The 15541-nt window shown below is 43.0% G+C and overlaps 1 long non-coding RNA gene across 1 annotated transcript; it reads right to left on the bottom strand.

Moving 5' to 3' along the window:
• Positions 1-12708: 12708 nt before the first annotated feature.
• On the bottom strand, positions 12709-14993 carry LOC118783628. The gene is made up of 3 exons (XR_005005198.1): positions 14908-14993; positions 14164-14472; positions 12709-12873 (listed from the first exon to the last, which is right to left on the bottom strand). It is a non-coding gene; the product is annotated as an uncharacterized LOC118783628 (long non-coding RNA).
• Between the last annotated feature and the right edge of the window lie 548 nt (positions 14994-15541).

Here is a 15541-nt window from a genome sequence, read left to right as displayed (position 1 = left end):
CATGCAGAGCCATGTAGAGAGAGAGTTGCATCAACTCCGTTCGCTCCAATGGACCATTTTTTACAGCAATGGCGGATCGTGGAGCTTAGTTCCCGGAAGTTAGCAGGTCTGCACTCAGAAAACGACCCCCCGTAAAAGTGGTGATATGGTTTGACGTGTGAGAAGAGGAGGTTTGAGTCTGTGAAATCTCTACAGCTGAGCGGTGTGCTGAGTAAACTGCAGAGCTGTACCCACCCATTTGGTGATTGCTGGTGCACCATCCTTCCATACCTCTCTCATGTGGTTAACTCTTCACTAACCTCTGGTATTGTCCCCAAATCCCTAAAGCAGGTAAGGGTCCACTCAATAATTACAAAACCCACTCTGAACCCCTCTCTAGTCAACAACTATAGGCCAGACTCCCTACTCCCATACCTCTGTAAAGCTATAGAATGTGCTGTGTCTAACCAAATCTCCCACTTCCTCACTGTTAACAACTTACTGGACCCTAACCAATCTGGTTTCAAAGCCAATCACTCCACGGGAACTGCCGTCATTGCTGTGACTAACACACCGCAACCTGCAAAAGCTGCCTCTCTCCTGTCCTTATCTTCCTAGATCCTATCAGCTGCCTTCGACACTGCCAACCACCAGATCCTCCTGTCTGAGCTGCTGGCCCTGGATATCACTGGAACGGCCTTGGAATAATTCTCCTCCTACGTCAGAGACCGCTCCTACCAGATCTCCTGGCAGGGCTCCACCTCTTCGCCCCGGTTCCTGAAGACAGCACAGGGATCAGTGCTGGGACCACTCCTGTTCTCCATCTACACCAGAATACTTGGAGAGGTCATAACAGCGCATGGCCTGTCGTATCATTCATACGCAGATGATACCCAACTGTTCATTTCCTCCCCTCCTGAGATGGACATCACCCCCAAAGTCTCAGCATGTCTCATGGACATCTCGGGCTGGATGAACAAACAACAGCTCAAGCTGAACATTGATAAGGCTGAGATAGTCTACGTCCCAGCATTCATTACCCCACTGAGGAACCTCTCAATTTGCGTGGACAATGCAAAGGTAATGGCAACCACACCTGCCAAAAACCTAGGGGTAACTTTGGACAGCGGCTTATTCTTCAAAAGTGTATTGCAGCCACAACCAGGATCTGCACATTCCTATTATTCAACATAAGGAAGATCAATTCAATTCAATTCAATTCATTTTTATTTGTATAGCGCTTTTTACAACACAAGTTGTCACAAAGCAGCTTTACATTGTTCCCAGGCCTGAGACCCCCTGAGAGCAAGCCAACAAGACAACAGTGGCAAGGAAAAACTCCCTATCAGGAAGAAACCTTGAGCAGAACCGGGCTCATGGGGGGGGCCCATCTGCTTCTGGCCGGCACTGGGCAGATAGAGTTAGACACAAAATTATGCAATGTACATTTGTTATTGACAAACAATAGCAGTTAACAGTAGAGTGATTATAAGAATGTCTCCTAGGATGTCCGGGTCTTGGAATGCAGTTGGCTTTGATGGGCAGGGCAGCGAGGTAGCAGGACTGGAAAACGAGATGAGACGCTTGGGCTACAGCTCCGGACAGGGAATAGGAAGCAAACAGAAAACAGTGGTTAGTGGATGATAAGAATGGCAGGGATGTAGAACAGAGAGGCAGGAGAGGAGGGGCAGAGAAAAAGGTGTGCAACAAGGAAAGACCCCGGCAGGCTAACGTTATGGCAGCATACCTAGGGGACGGGAGGCAAGGGACCAGCATAGTCATGAGGGCGACCCTAAGACAGTCAACACCAGATCACGGCACAGGGTCCATGAAAGCAATGACCACTTAGTCCACCAGAGACTCTATGATCCACGCCAGCACCAGGCCATGTCCCTCAGCTGAAGGATTTACTATATAGATATGTTTTGAGCCTAGACTTAAAGGTGGAGAGAGAGTCTGTTCCCCGAATCTCGGAGGGTAAACTGTTCCACAGGAGAGGGGCTTGATAGGAAAAGGCTCTACCGCCTACAGTAGTTTTGCCCACTCTTGGAATGGTGAGAAGCCCGGCATTTTGGGAGCGAAGGGCTCTCTGCGGAAGATATGGATGAAGAAGGTCCTTAAGATAGGGGGGGGCAAGCCCATTTAAAGCCTTAAATGTGAGTAAGAGTATTTTAAAAATGATCCGGTATTTAATAGGTAGCCAATGGAGAGAGGCCAGAACTGGGGTGATGTGCTCAAAAGCGTTTAGTTTTAGTTAAGATTCGAGCAGCTGCATTTTGCACCAGCTGAAGGGGTTTTAATGAGACGTTTGCACATCCTGACAAGAGGGCATTACAGTAGTCTAATCTGGATGTTACAAAGGCATGGATTAGTTTTTCAGCGTCGTTAATTGATACGATTTTCCTGATTTTAGCAATATTTCTCAGATGGAAGAAGGCAGTCCTAGAGGTGTTAGTTATGTGAGTTTCAAAGGAGAGCTCGGGATCAATAACAACACCAAGGTCTTTGATGGCTGCACTCGGGGCAAGGGAGACACCATCAAGGTCCAATATAAAATGAGTGAGTTTGCTCCTGATTGAATTTTGGCCTATGACCAATATTTCGGTTTTGTCCAGGTTGAGGAGGAGAAAGTTTCGGGCCATCCAATTCTTTACATCTGTTAGGCAGGCCTCCATGTTTGAAATATTCAGAGGGACATCCGGTTTGACTGATATGTATAACTGAGTGTCATCCGCGTAACAGTGGAAATTAATGTCATGTTTACGGATGATATCGCCAAGAGGCAACATGTATAACGAGAAGAGCAGAGGTCCAAGCACAGATCCTTGAGGTATACCATATTTTACTCTGGAACGGGCGGAGGATTCGTTGTTGATGGAGACAAACTGATATCGTTCTGATAGATAAGATCTAAACCAAGATAGGGCATGTCCACTTATGCCAACCAGGTTTTCGACGCGGTCAAGGAGGATACAATGATCGATGGTATCAAAGGCTGCACTTAGGTCTAGTAGCACAAGAAGAGAGATACAGCCATTGTCACAGGAGAGTAGAAGGTCGTTGAGCACTTCCAGGAGAGCGGTTTCCGTACTGTGGTGAGGTCTAAATCCGGACTGGAAAACTTCCAAAACGTTGTTAGAGTGTAAAAAGGCACAGAGTTGCTTTGATACCGCTTTTTCCAGAATTTTTGAGAGGAATGGAAGGTTCGAGATGGGCCTATAGTTTGACAGGTCATTGGGATCAAGATTAGGCTTTTTCAGAATAGGCTTGATAACTGCTACTTTGAAGGGCTGAGGTACGTGTCCAGACATAAGAGAGGCATTGATAAGATTTAATAGTGGTGTGCCAATTGCAGGCAATAGCTGTTTTAGGAAGCCAGTTGGTATGGGGTCAAGTTGGCTGGTAGAGTTATTAGATGAATTGAGAAGAGAAGAAAAGTCGCCAAATTCAATGGGTATAAAAGAGTCAAAGCGCGAGGCGGGCCTAATAGACATGTCTACATAATCTGGAACGGGACTGGCCAGGCAGGAACCAGAAGTTGATGAGAATTTTTGTATTGTGTCTCTTATCTTTAAGATTTTACTGTCAAAGAAGTTCATGAAGTCACTGCTACTATAAATTGCTGGTATGGTAGGGTTACCTGATGCAGGACTCTTGGTTAATCTGGCGATAGTGCTAAACAGGTACCTAGGATTGTCCTTGTTTCTCTCAATTAGAGTAGAGAAATATTTGGATCTGGTAGCTGTGAGGGCATGCTTGTAATTTAGGAGACTTTCCTTCCACGCCAGGAGAAAAACCTGTAGTTTGGTGGAGCGCCATTTTCTTTCGAGTTTTCATGTGGCTTGTTTGAGAGCACGAGTATGGTCGTTATACCAAGGTGCTAGCTTCTTGTCTGTGATTTTCTTCCTTTTGAGGGGAGCAACGGCATCTAGAGTTTTACGCAAAGTAGAGTCGATTCTGTCCGCGAGTAGATTAATTTCAGTTGAGCTGGGGTTTGAACATAAACTAGAGGAGATTTCGTTGTGCAGGTAGTATGATGTAGGGAGCTCGTCGATAAAAGCATTTGCTGTAAGAGAGCAAAACGTGCGCCTGGAAGAAAATCTAGGCTCCGAGTATGTGAAGCACGTTAGTGGTAAATTGAAGATCGGATCAGGCCCTTCCTCTCTGAATACTCAGCCCAAGTGGTAATCCAGACCTTCATCCTGTCACGTCTGGACTACTCGCTGCTTGCTGGCCTCCCGGCGTATGTCATCCGACTGCTGCAGCTCATCCAGTACGCAGCAGCCCGATTGATGCTCAACCTCCCCAAGCAGGCCCATGTGACAGCTCTCCTTGAGACCCTCCACTGGCTACCAGTTGCAGCAAGGATCAGGTTCAAGACCTTGTTACTAACCTTTAAGGGCTGTATTCTCCCATTTGCGTGCAAGTCCTTTTTTGCGCACCTCCAGTTACGTGTATTCTCCCTTACACGCTCTGATCACACCCACAGCGCTTAACTTCAGAATGAAGGCGGGCTCATGAAAGAGGTGTGATTTATTTAAAACAGAAGTAGCATGAGTTACAACCTCGTTTATTTTGGCTGTTGGGAAAACGTGGAATGTGGACTTACACATTTACCATGTCAATGTCATTGAAATCCATTCAAACCATAAACCAGACTGATTTTGAAAATAAATGCAAATTGCCTCAAAGGAAAGCATTTGTTTCTATGTATGACATAAACCCAAAAATAAAGTAAATATACCAAACGACACATGTGCTGGGCCTATGTATAAAGACATGTTTGACGGGTGGAGATTCATTAATAAAAACGCACTATTGAGGAAAAGGTGCAACAAAATGTTCCAATGTCCACACTTGCTGAGTAGCCTATTATTAAAAATTCAGCCACCCTCTGAAACGACCCAGATGCAAGAACAGACAGAGCGCTGGTGATTTTGATGAGGACTGCTAGGGAATGTGGGTGATTACTGTGGCTGGAAAGCTGTTCGTCCAGGCGTCTGCACAGGTGGATGATGGCTTCATGGTTGAGAAAAATCATTGGATGCACTGCGTGTCAATGAGCCCCGGTATATCCAAATGAGGTTGGAATATTTGTGGCCGTCTTCTTTGCGCTTGGCAAGCTCTTCTCCATCTTTCCCACTATCTCAGGAGCACAAGCAAATGCAGAGCAGACATTTTGGTTTAGGATTGTAAATGCATACTATAAGATTGGTCCTATTTATACTCATCTTAATTGATATTTCTGTTTGATTCTAATTGAACTAATTATTTACCAGGCTTGTTCACAACACCATGTGACAAAACATTTTTTTCTGTTTAACAATGTTATATAGGGTTACAGGAAATGTTATTGTAGTTTAAAAATAATGACACACAAATATCGTAAATTTTGATCTTTATTTGTACACGTATAATAATGTTAAAAATAGGCCTACAGCTGACTTAAAAGATAATATGGTGTTTCGCCATGTAGTGGCACTTGACTTACTACAGCCCTCAGAAGCGCATAGCTGAAAAGTGCAAAGTGAAAAGTCAAGAGCAGAATACACGTAAATGGTGTTTACATAAGAAACGCCCAGATTTTGGGGTTGCTCTGCCCGAAGCGTGTAACTGCCTTCATGGCGCGCAAATCATAGACATAAATCAAGGGGAGAATACATGTAGGCTGAAGTGCGTAGCTGCGCACTTTTTTTGACTTACGTGCATGGGAGGATACGGCCCTAAGGGACTTAACGGATCAGCCCCCCAATAAATACAGGACATGATAAAATCCTACAAGCCTGCAAAAGTCTGCTGCCTCGGGTCGCCTCCATGTCTCGAAATACAAGGGCACCAGCTCTCAAACCTGCCTCTTCCCAGTACTGGCTCCACACTCGTGGAATGAACCTCCTGGCGAGATTGGGACACCAGACTCCCTGGACACCTTCAAGACAAAACTTAAAATTCATCTGTTCAAGATGTATCTGTAGCCTACCTTCCCCTTATCTATGTCTATCTATCCTATCCTATAAAAAAAAACAAAAAAAAAAACACTCCACACTAGCCTCGCACTTAACTTTGTATCTTACTGACCTCTTGTAATACCTTACGCTGTCTACTCTTAGCATAGTGATGCACTTATTTGTAAGTCGCTCTGGGTAAGAGTGTCTGATAAATGATGTAATGTAATGAGCTCTGAGAAGCAGTAGAAAAGCCCTCCAGAGAGAGATCAGAGCAGATGCTCTCTTTGTAAACTGCAGCCTCACACTACTGTTTTAAACAAGAGTGTGTCTGTTACATGCTTCAGAAAAGGAGGGTTTACTTTTCAGTGGGTCTGAGAACTGGGGATAGGTGAGTCAGAGGATATGGAGTACTGAAATAAACAATGAAACTTAAAATTTTAGGTGTCCAGAAAACACTGAGGGTTCAGTTAATAAAATGGAGAAATGAGTAACTCTGACACATTTTTAGAATCGTTTTTTTTTTTTAATTACTTTGCAATTACATGCATTGAAGTTTACTGGATGACAGACACATGAAGTAAACGTTTTTGATATAAAATAACAATTCAGACTATAAGAAAACCCTGGAGCAAACCTTCAGGGGAAAAAACAGAAATAGTCCAGATTAATGGAACTGTAAAAATTAGTTCAAAAATAGGCAGGCTAAAATGTATACAAATTGTTCAATATGAGTTCACTTTGCCATGCATTTAGATCCAGGCCATAGCTGTGTGAGCATGACTTTCTGATGTACTTTTTCCATTGTCTGTAGTTCACCAACCCCTGATCCTGAATAAGCATTTACACACAACTCCAGTAAGCATGAATATCCACAACGCAAATGTATTTATGATATGATTTCCACTTAACAAGCAGCAACAATTAAACCTTTTCTAACATTATCTCCATTCACACCCCCAAAGACTTTCAAGTCTTGTTCAAGTGTATTTATACCCAGCACAGCCAGCTGAACAGAGAGGGTCACAGCAGTTCTAGGAGGGAGGTCTGTGCAAATATTCCAATGGGCATGACAGCACATTGGCAGCGGCATGAGTTACACAGTCTGGTGTGAAGGGCAGGCCTCACTGAGGCAGTTCTGCCAGGTTGTAGATGCTGTCCAGCAGCTCCTTCTGGGCCTGTCCTACCCTGCCCAAACCTCTTCCCATCACTACCTCACTGTAAATGGAAGCAGGCATCGCACTCTGGAAACACAACAAGAACAGGGTGTTCATTCAGCTTTCTTCTCCCATAAATACCTGCTCATTTGCACAGTTGGGCCACAGATTTTCTATTCATTGACCAAATATTCAGCTCCATGAGCCAAATGGGAAGTTTTCTGACCTGCCAGGTCCTTAAGAACATTCTTCTGAGGGACCTGGATGAAGGCAGAATATCCACCGCTACCATAACCACACAGACAGTACCATAGCCTCCTGTTATGAACAAAACCTCATAAACAAGTACAGAAGCTGAAAAAAGGCAGGAGCTGAATGTTTGTTGAGAATACAGAATATCTGCAGCTGTGCTTTTTATGGTGGTATTCAGGTTACCCAAGTGGAGCAGAAGTGATTTTGGAGTTGTGGTGAGTTCTCTTCTCTCTGAATCTACCATGAAAGCAGATAATGGTGGTAAACTGTAACTGGAGGTAAGAGCATCTTTGAAAAGCAAAGCTTCCAGTGCATGTCTGCATTCCTTTAGTGACTGTGGATGTTCTGTTGGAGACCACAACCCCCCCCCCCCCCCCCCCCCCGAAACAAGCCACTGAGTCAGAACACTTGTAGCTTCAGACTCAGATGAGAGATGACTGCCATATATTAAGAATGGGTCCTTTCTCTCCAGTCTGTCTTATTTTGACCTTTACTCATATTGGACTGATGGTAACTGATATTAATAGTACTCACTGTGATGTTTGTTGTACTTTTGGATTAATGGAATCTTTTGTTGTGCATACACGTTAACAGAATATGAATTTCTATCAACATGAGAACTTTTTTTTTTCCTCCAAAAAGGTCATCTTGGATTGTTCCACTCAGTGCAGTTTGGTTTAGCATGATGTATGTTGTTGTTGTATGTGAAATGAATGCATGCTGGATTTATATATACATGTCTTCACATTTAAGATGGGGCAATATATTCATAACCATGGACCTTATCACCACGCAGCATTAATCTCACTGATATAGCAAACATTTACCATGTTAGCTGCATTCCTGGAGGCCAGGGGGAACATGATGTCTGCATAGACCAGCTGGGTTTCGTCCAGTATGCCAGTGTCTTTAGGAAAGAGGAGAGTGGATGTCAATGGGCGGCCTGTACCGATATAGATAAAACACACACTTCACCTAATTTGACAGGCAGGCCTACCTGGCCTGTGTTTCGGCTTCTTTTTTCTCGTTGGTTCAGCGTAGATGTCAACTGCCATAGAAAGGGACAACACATTCTGTGTGACAACCCTCAGAAGCAACCTGACTGTTCATATGTACATTGAAACAGAGCTGAGCATACACCCTTCTATCTCCTCTTGAGTGTATGCTAGAATGTTGTATGGGGAAATGTCTGCGGTTGGCTGCTGCTTTTCCCTCCATCTCCATCATTTCAAGATAACCACAGTAATTTTGCAATACCTCGAGATGGAGCCGGTCCCTCATGCAAAGGCGTATGACTGGGGAGGAAGAAAACAGAGACATATTAGGAGGAAACAGACTGAACTGAGGCCAATGTTTTTTACTCAAAGCTTCAGGCTGCTTGCTTTCTTGTGCTCATACAGTTGACCGAAGGGCTGGCGAAGCTGCACACTTATTTCTGAAATCCCTGAGGGCTAAGGCCTGTACCATGTCATTCAAGAGGAGCAGAATTGTTATGTCAATGGTGCTATGCAAAAGAAGCTACTGCATCATAGCAAAAGCAAAGCATGGTTCACATTTTGTTTAAACAATCCCTTTCATATTTGTTTTTAGGCCATTGTAAGAATTCCAACTTATGAGACAAAAAGGTGGTTCTGGCAAAATAATGTTTCATTCTAAAGCAAAAATAGTACAAGTCACAGTATACACTGAGAATCGCAAGATGAATCGAATACCAACTTCATAGAAATCATGACCCCTCTTTATACCCCATAAGACCCTCCCCATCAAAGAACCTCTGTGGGAAGGTCTGTGTGTGAATTTGCATTCAAAAGGGGTCATTTCCTGGAGTTGGGCTGGGCTTTAGACAGCACTGAAAATGTCTCAGTCCTTCCATCTCAGCTCGGTGAAACCCATTGTTGTTACCCTCCTTGTATGCATAACCCACTTACAGTGTCTGTGTGTCTGTATTCAAATTGTAGGGGCATTTACAGGACCACATCTCCTGCAAAACCCCCCAAAGGAATGCAAGTGTTTACCTCTGGGCTTGCAGGAGGTCAGGAGGGTGCAATAGTTATCTGGATATCTCAGTTACCCTGCAACACCCACCAAACGTGACGAATCAGCAACCCAACCAGGGGGTAGCGGCAGGCCAACCCTTGCTGCTAATCTCTGGTCAGCAGGTCATGCTAAGGGCAGCTGCATTCTGAACTCTGAACTCTGTCTGCTGCCAGGCAACCTACAGCACAGCCAGACTCAGGACTCTGTTCATCTCTTGTCAGAAGTATGGAAAATGGTCATTCTCATGTGCAACATAATCATATTTGGTGTCATTTGAAAGCTAATTTCACACACATGTCAATGGTACATGTAGCAGGGAGGTATGATGGGTTCATAATAAAGATTACAACATGTGGCACAAAAGTGGACAGTGAGGAATGCACTTATTTTCGCATTCCTCACTCGATAGCACCCCTTCATACCGCCCTGGTTACGACAGTATTTATAATTGATGAATCATGACTACACTGTTGTTTCAAAGCTTACCATGTTTGGTCACAGCACCAAAGTCCAGATACCCTGGCATAGTTCGGGGAGACTCGTTAGCATGACCTCCTGCGCACTTTTGCGTATAGCCCATTCATTATTCTTTGGGTCTCCGTTGTACTCTGTTCTTTCTATTACATTGCCTACTGTTTGTTATTTTGGATAACCATACATTGTAACTATAAATTCATTTATCGTAACTTGATGCTCATCATCCGTCTTACTTGCTGCAGCTGATCACTGTACGGTAAGAGAACTGCTATTTATGCGCTTATAGAATCATTATGCTATTGGTATAATCCATAGTCCCTCGCCTATACAACTAGTGTCATTTTAGGTCGAGCTCAGGCCACAGGCATGTATGCATCTCCATGAGAGACTGCAACCCGTATAGAGCAACACTACGCGAGACCAGAGGCTACAGTCCTTTGGTTGCATATATAAGCATTCTATTTTAGCGATTAGCAGTGAGGCATCTGAGCAATCCAGTTACTAAATTAGAATACGTTAACAATAACAAAATTGGAGTCAGATGTATTAAAACAGTTATATTTAATGAATTCTGTTCCCGAACCGCCAAAGGTAAGACGACACGCCATCCTTCGCCACTCGGGCACTTCCGTCGTTGGTGTGTTCGAGCGAGAGCTCTATGGGCAGCTCAAAATCATCATCATTTACAATTTTTTCTTAGTCATCGGAGCATATATGGTGTTAAGGCCAAAACAGAGATCCTTTCTGAAAAGAAGCTACTTACTCAACCGTTGTAAGGAGCTGACAATATTTCAAGCTCACACTGTTATATAAAATAAGAAGCTTGGTGGATTTCCTCATAAAACATAAAAGCAAATACATTAGGTGTGTTTTAGTGAATCAGCAGCTGAAGAGTTCGTTCCCAAGAGCTGTGCATGATATGAAAATAACCACTTCAGCAAAAGCATGTGAGGCTGCATTGTAGGTGAGTCGGGAGGACATGCTAAACACCAGCATCAGAGCAGGAGATTTCAACCCCATCCCTCACCCCCCTTCCCTTCACCCAGTGCATCTCCCTTCAGCAACCACAAAACCTCCCTGCATCGATCGCATGGGTGAGCTCAGTCACAGGATGCCCTGCAAGCTGCTGCATCTCAGCTGCCGCTGCAGCTCTGCAGATGAGGGGTGCAACCTGGCACGCATTGGCAGCATCCCCCTCAACTCCCCCCAACTCCCCCAGTAATACCACTGCATTGCACGGGCCAGCCTGTGGTCTCGCACATGCAGGCTGCTACCCACAGATTTGACAGTGGTGCATGGACATGTGCTACCTGACAAACCTTCATACAGCTGCAGGCCTGGGGGAATGGCCAGCCAAGCACAGCCAGAAGCACCGCTCACAGAATGAGAGGCAGGGTCAGGGCTGTGGCAAGTTTGAGTTAGGTAGGACTGAGACAAAGGCATTGTTTCGTTGGTTATCTAGCTTCAGTCTTGCTTCAAAATCTATGCAGGGATTCTGTCTGTGCTGTAACATGTAAAGCAGTTGTGGAAAAAAAAAAACAGTCATGCATCTAATTAATCAAACAAGGAGACATCACTGTTGAACCAAACAATTGTTGTTTTACATACAGTAGATTGTAACTTAGATAATCAAAAGCATGGTTGTGGTTAGATTAGGTCAGACTGGGGCAAATGTTTTGTATCTTATCTAGCTTCAAAATCTGTAAAGTGACTCTTTGGCACATTGAAAAGTACACTTATGTGAGCAGCTGTATATCCCTGTGTATCACATACACTCTCAGCAAAGTAATGCAGAAATGTAAAAGTAAATGCATAGTGTTTGAACTTACCTGGCAAGTTCAATACCTGGGGAGAGGTGAAAGTAATCTGGTTAGAAATGCTAGTAGTATGAAATGTGATACATCATTTGCAGTGTCTGAAATGCCATTTTAGAGGCCATCATGTTTGTGGTGTGTATGTGCTTCATAGACACCCTTATCAAGAGTGGTACCGCATGCATTTTAAATTACTATCCATTCATCCACCTGGGTTCTTATTGAAGAGACTCAGATTAATGCTTCAAGTCTCTTGTTCGTAAACCGAACAAAGCAAAATACCACACTGCCATTCTAGATACTGTCAAACATGTCATTAAAAAGGTTTAAACTGGAAGAGAGAAATGGTACCTTGGTGCGTCTGTGCATTCTTAGGTTTCCTGCTCTTCGTATGAGGAGTAATGATGATGATAATCACTAAGACAACGGCAACAGGAATGGCAGCTAGGCCATAAAGTGCACCATATCCTCCTGTAAATGATAATAAATAGTAAATACTGCAAAATAAATACTAAATAGCCTTTGCTCATACTATCTGATTTTCAATGAAATAGAGAAAGTCCACCACAGTAACAGCATTTTTCCACTAGAGGATGGTGGATTGAACAGTGCCTGTTCTATTCTCGTTTTACCCACATCTCTCTCTCCTGTACCTAATGCATGTTGCTGCAATTTCAGAGTGGAACATTTTTGAGGGTGAATGCAGCTCACAACATTTCCCCCCCTTCTCCCTCCTTCCTGACTAAAACTGTTGCATCCTTCCTGTGAATTCAACTCTAACTCCATTCAAATCTGACACACTCTGTTTCACACCTATCAATCAGACTTGATGACGTCACTTGGAGTAAAGCAGACGACTGCACTCCTAGCTTCAGGTGAATGCAGGCTGAATATGGTAAAAATCCATAATATTGCACTCACCAGGGTCGCCAACATTCCTGCTGTCAGAAACCAGCAGAGTGATGCTTCTGTTCCATTCTCCATACTGATTTCTGGCCACACAAAAGTAAAAGCCCTCATGCTCCTTCTGCACTACAGGAATGTGGAGTGTCTGTCTGTCGTCCTCTGTTGTAATGTTTCCTCCCAGCCACTGTATCTCAGGACTGGGGTTCCCATTAGCAACACAGCTCAGGCTCAGGGAGGATCCCTGTGTCAGGCGCAAGGAGCCAATTACAAGACCTGAGTGTGAGGTCACAATCACAGAGCTGGGTGCATCTTAAAGGAGGGGCAGAGAAGAGTTTGTAAGGTCATGTCAAACATGAAAATACTCCAGGAATGGCATACAAGGTTTGAGTCTGACATCAACTCCAGACTTCAAGGCTTAAGTACCAAAAGCATTTTGAAATTCCTCTCATAATTTCAAAGACCACCATGTGCATAAGAGGTGAAGGGTTAGGACTTTGAAGGTATGGTCATCACCCTAGAACCCTGAGTGATCACTTCCTGTCTGCCTTTGCCTTTCTCATTTACTGTGTTTTGAACTGATCCCAGTACATTAGACATCTAAGGAGTCTGCATTTTGATTAACAGACTCAGGTATCCAGAGGAACTTACCTACCTTATAGTTTTTATAGTTCTTATATTTTATATAGTTTTACTGTGACTACATTAATGAAGCACTTACATTATTCAGGTTGAATACCTTGCACAAGGGTACATTTACATTTACTCATTTAGCAGACGCTTTTATCCAAAGCGACTTACATAGGTTACAGTTCTTTACAATGTTATCCATTTATACAGCCAGATATTTACTGAGGCAACTGTGGGTTAAGTACCTTGCCCAAGGGTACAGCAGCAGTGTCCCAGCGGGGATTGAACCGGCAACCTTTCGGTTACAAGTCATGCTCCTTAACCACTATGCTACACTGCCGCCCACAACAGCAATGCACCACCTGGGAATCAAACTAGCAAGTTTTTCTTGTAAGTCCTACTTCTTCCATTTCACCACACCACTGTCCATAAGATATAGCTTTCTACAACTTTTATATTTTACTCCATTAATACGAGTTCTCCAAAATCACTGTGCTTGTGTTGAATAACAATTAGAAATTGAGCAAGTGGTAAATTGTACACAAATATGTTGCATTTCTTTAGCAAACATTATTCATAGTCTTTATAGGCTTCATAGTCTCTGTTTCCTGCAGTGTCTGTGAGAGGTTAGTTTATTTTTTATTGGATAATTCAGATTGGTCAGAAAAACTAAATTACAGCCCTTACAATTATCACAACTTGTGTAACTATGAAAACTTGAAAAGAGTCTAAACACTTTCCAAGGAAAACCCCCAATACTTATTTAAAACTGAACTCTAGGAGAAGTGTTTGGTAGAATGTGTAGTACCATCAACATCTCTGACGAGGTCAGCTCCTCCACAATTGTTTGGTCAAACTAATCACTTCCACTGGGCATTATCCTCTCATATCACAAAACCTAGATGGCCTTTGATGACAACATTTCACAGCCCAGCAAGAACAAAGAAAATTCCTTGCTTTTAGAGCACTCACAGCTGATGTTGAGCTTGATGCTGGCATTCCTCTGCAGTTTCCAGGCTGGGTGAGAGAGCTGACAGAGACACTCTGCAGTGTGGTCAGCCTCTGAGGGGATGAACATATACTGACTGCTCATGGTGAAAGTGCCATCATCTTCTCTGGTGATGTTAGAGATGATGTTGCTGGCTGCCACTGAGGTATTTCTGTGGAACCAGAGCATTGAGGGGTTCTGAGGGTAGAACCCATATGCTGTGCAGCAGAGGGCAGCCTCACGTCCAGAAACTAGTAGAGACAGTGGCAGGATTTCCACAGAAGATGGCTTAGCTGGAACACAAAGGGTTAATTAGGTAAAATTATGCCTGAATATTCCACCAATATTTTCAGTCAGTAATGTTGAAATCCAAGCGTGGGCAATATTGTGTCAGTTTCACCACAGAAAATCATTCTAAATGTATGTGTCCAAACATGAAAGATGTACATGAAAACATTACTCACTGTTTTTCTGTTCTTTCTGAATCAAAACACAAAGCAGGTTTATGGTTGTCTAGGTATTTGGCCATATATTTCATTCTTGCACATCATTTATCACATGTGTAATTCAAGTGAAAAATAAAATGTGAAATTAATTTGATCACTGCACAGTACATCTGTTAAAATGAACGGGTAATCATGAACATTTTCATAGTTTCATAATTATAAGAAAATTCTATTTTTAAAATGATCATATTCAACATGTAATTAAATTAAACGTTCACTCACCATGAAGTGAAAGGTCTGTTCCAGTGCCTTTCACTTCTGTTGACCCCTCAGGCTTAGGTATAAACACTTCACAGTAGTATACACCCTCATCCTTTAGACTGACATTGCTGATGTTGACAGACAATTCACACAAAAGATGTTTCTCTCTGGAAAAATCATGATACCACAATACATTTCTTTCATATTCTTTATTTTCTTTATTTCCCAAGTGTCTTTGCATGTATTTGAATTTCCCAAATCTGAGATCATCCTGGTTTCCAGTGTAGTTAAATGTACAACTCAAAGTGACAGTGTCTCCAATCTGAGCTTCAATATGAGGGGGCTGGTAGGCCTTCAATATAACGAGTTTAGCATCTAGAAAAAAAACATTAAAACATGTTAAAAAACGACCTTTTCCAAATATTAATCAGAACAATTTTAAATCTTCCAAATAACAGGCATTTCAAATAAAATGTAAACACAAAGGTAGAAAGAAATTTCCCATTTTCCCATAATGCTATTTTAATGTAATGTTTATAACTACTAGCACAAAAACTCAGTATTACACTGTAGAACAGCAGGGAGCAGGTAATGAAAATCACAACCGTACATGGGCGTCAGTTTGTTTTGAAAAGTGCTGGGGACAACGACAGGG

Source organism: Megalops cyprinoides, chromosome 9 (genome assembly GCF_013368585.1).
Source record: "Megalops cyprinoides isolate fMegCyp1 chromosome 9, fMegCyp1.pri, whole genome shotgun sequence".
Classification (NCBI taxonomy): domain Eukaryota; kingdom Metazoa; phylum Chordata; class Actinopteri; order Elopiformes; family Megalopidae; genus Megalops; species Megalops cyprinoides.
The sequence above is the reverse complement of the archived record's forward strand: the minus strand, read 5'-3'. Positions and strand labels throughout refer to the sequence as shown.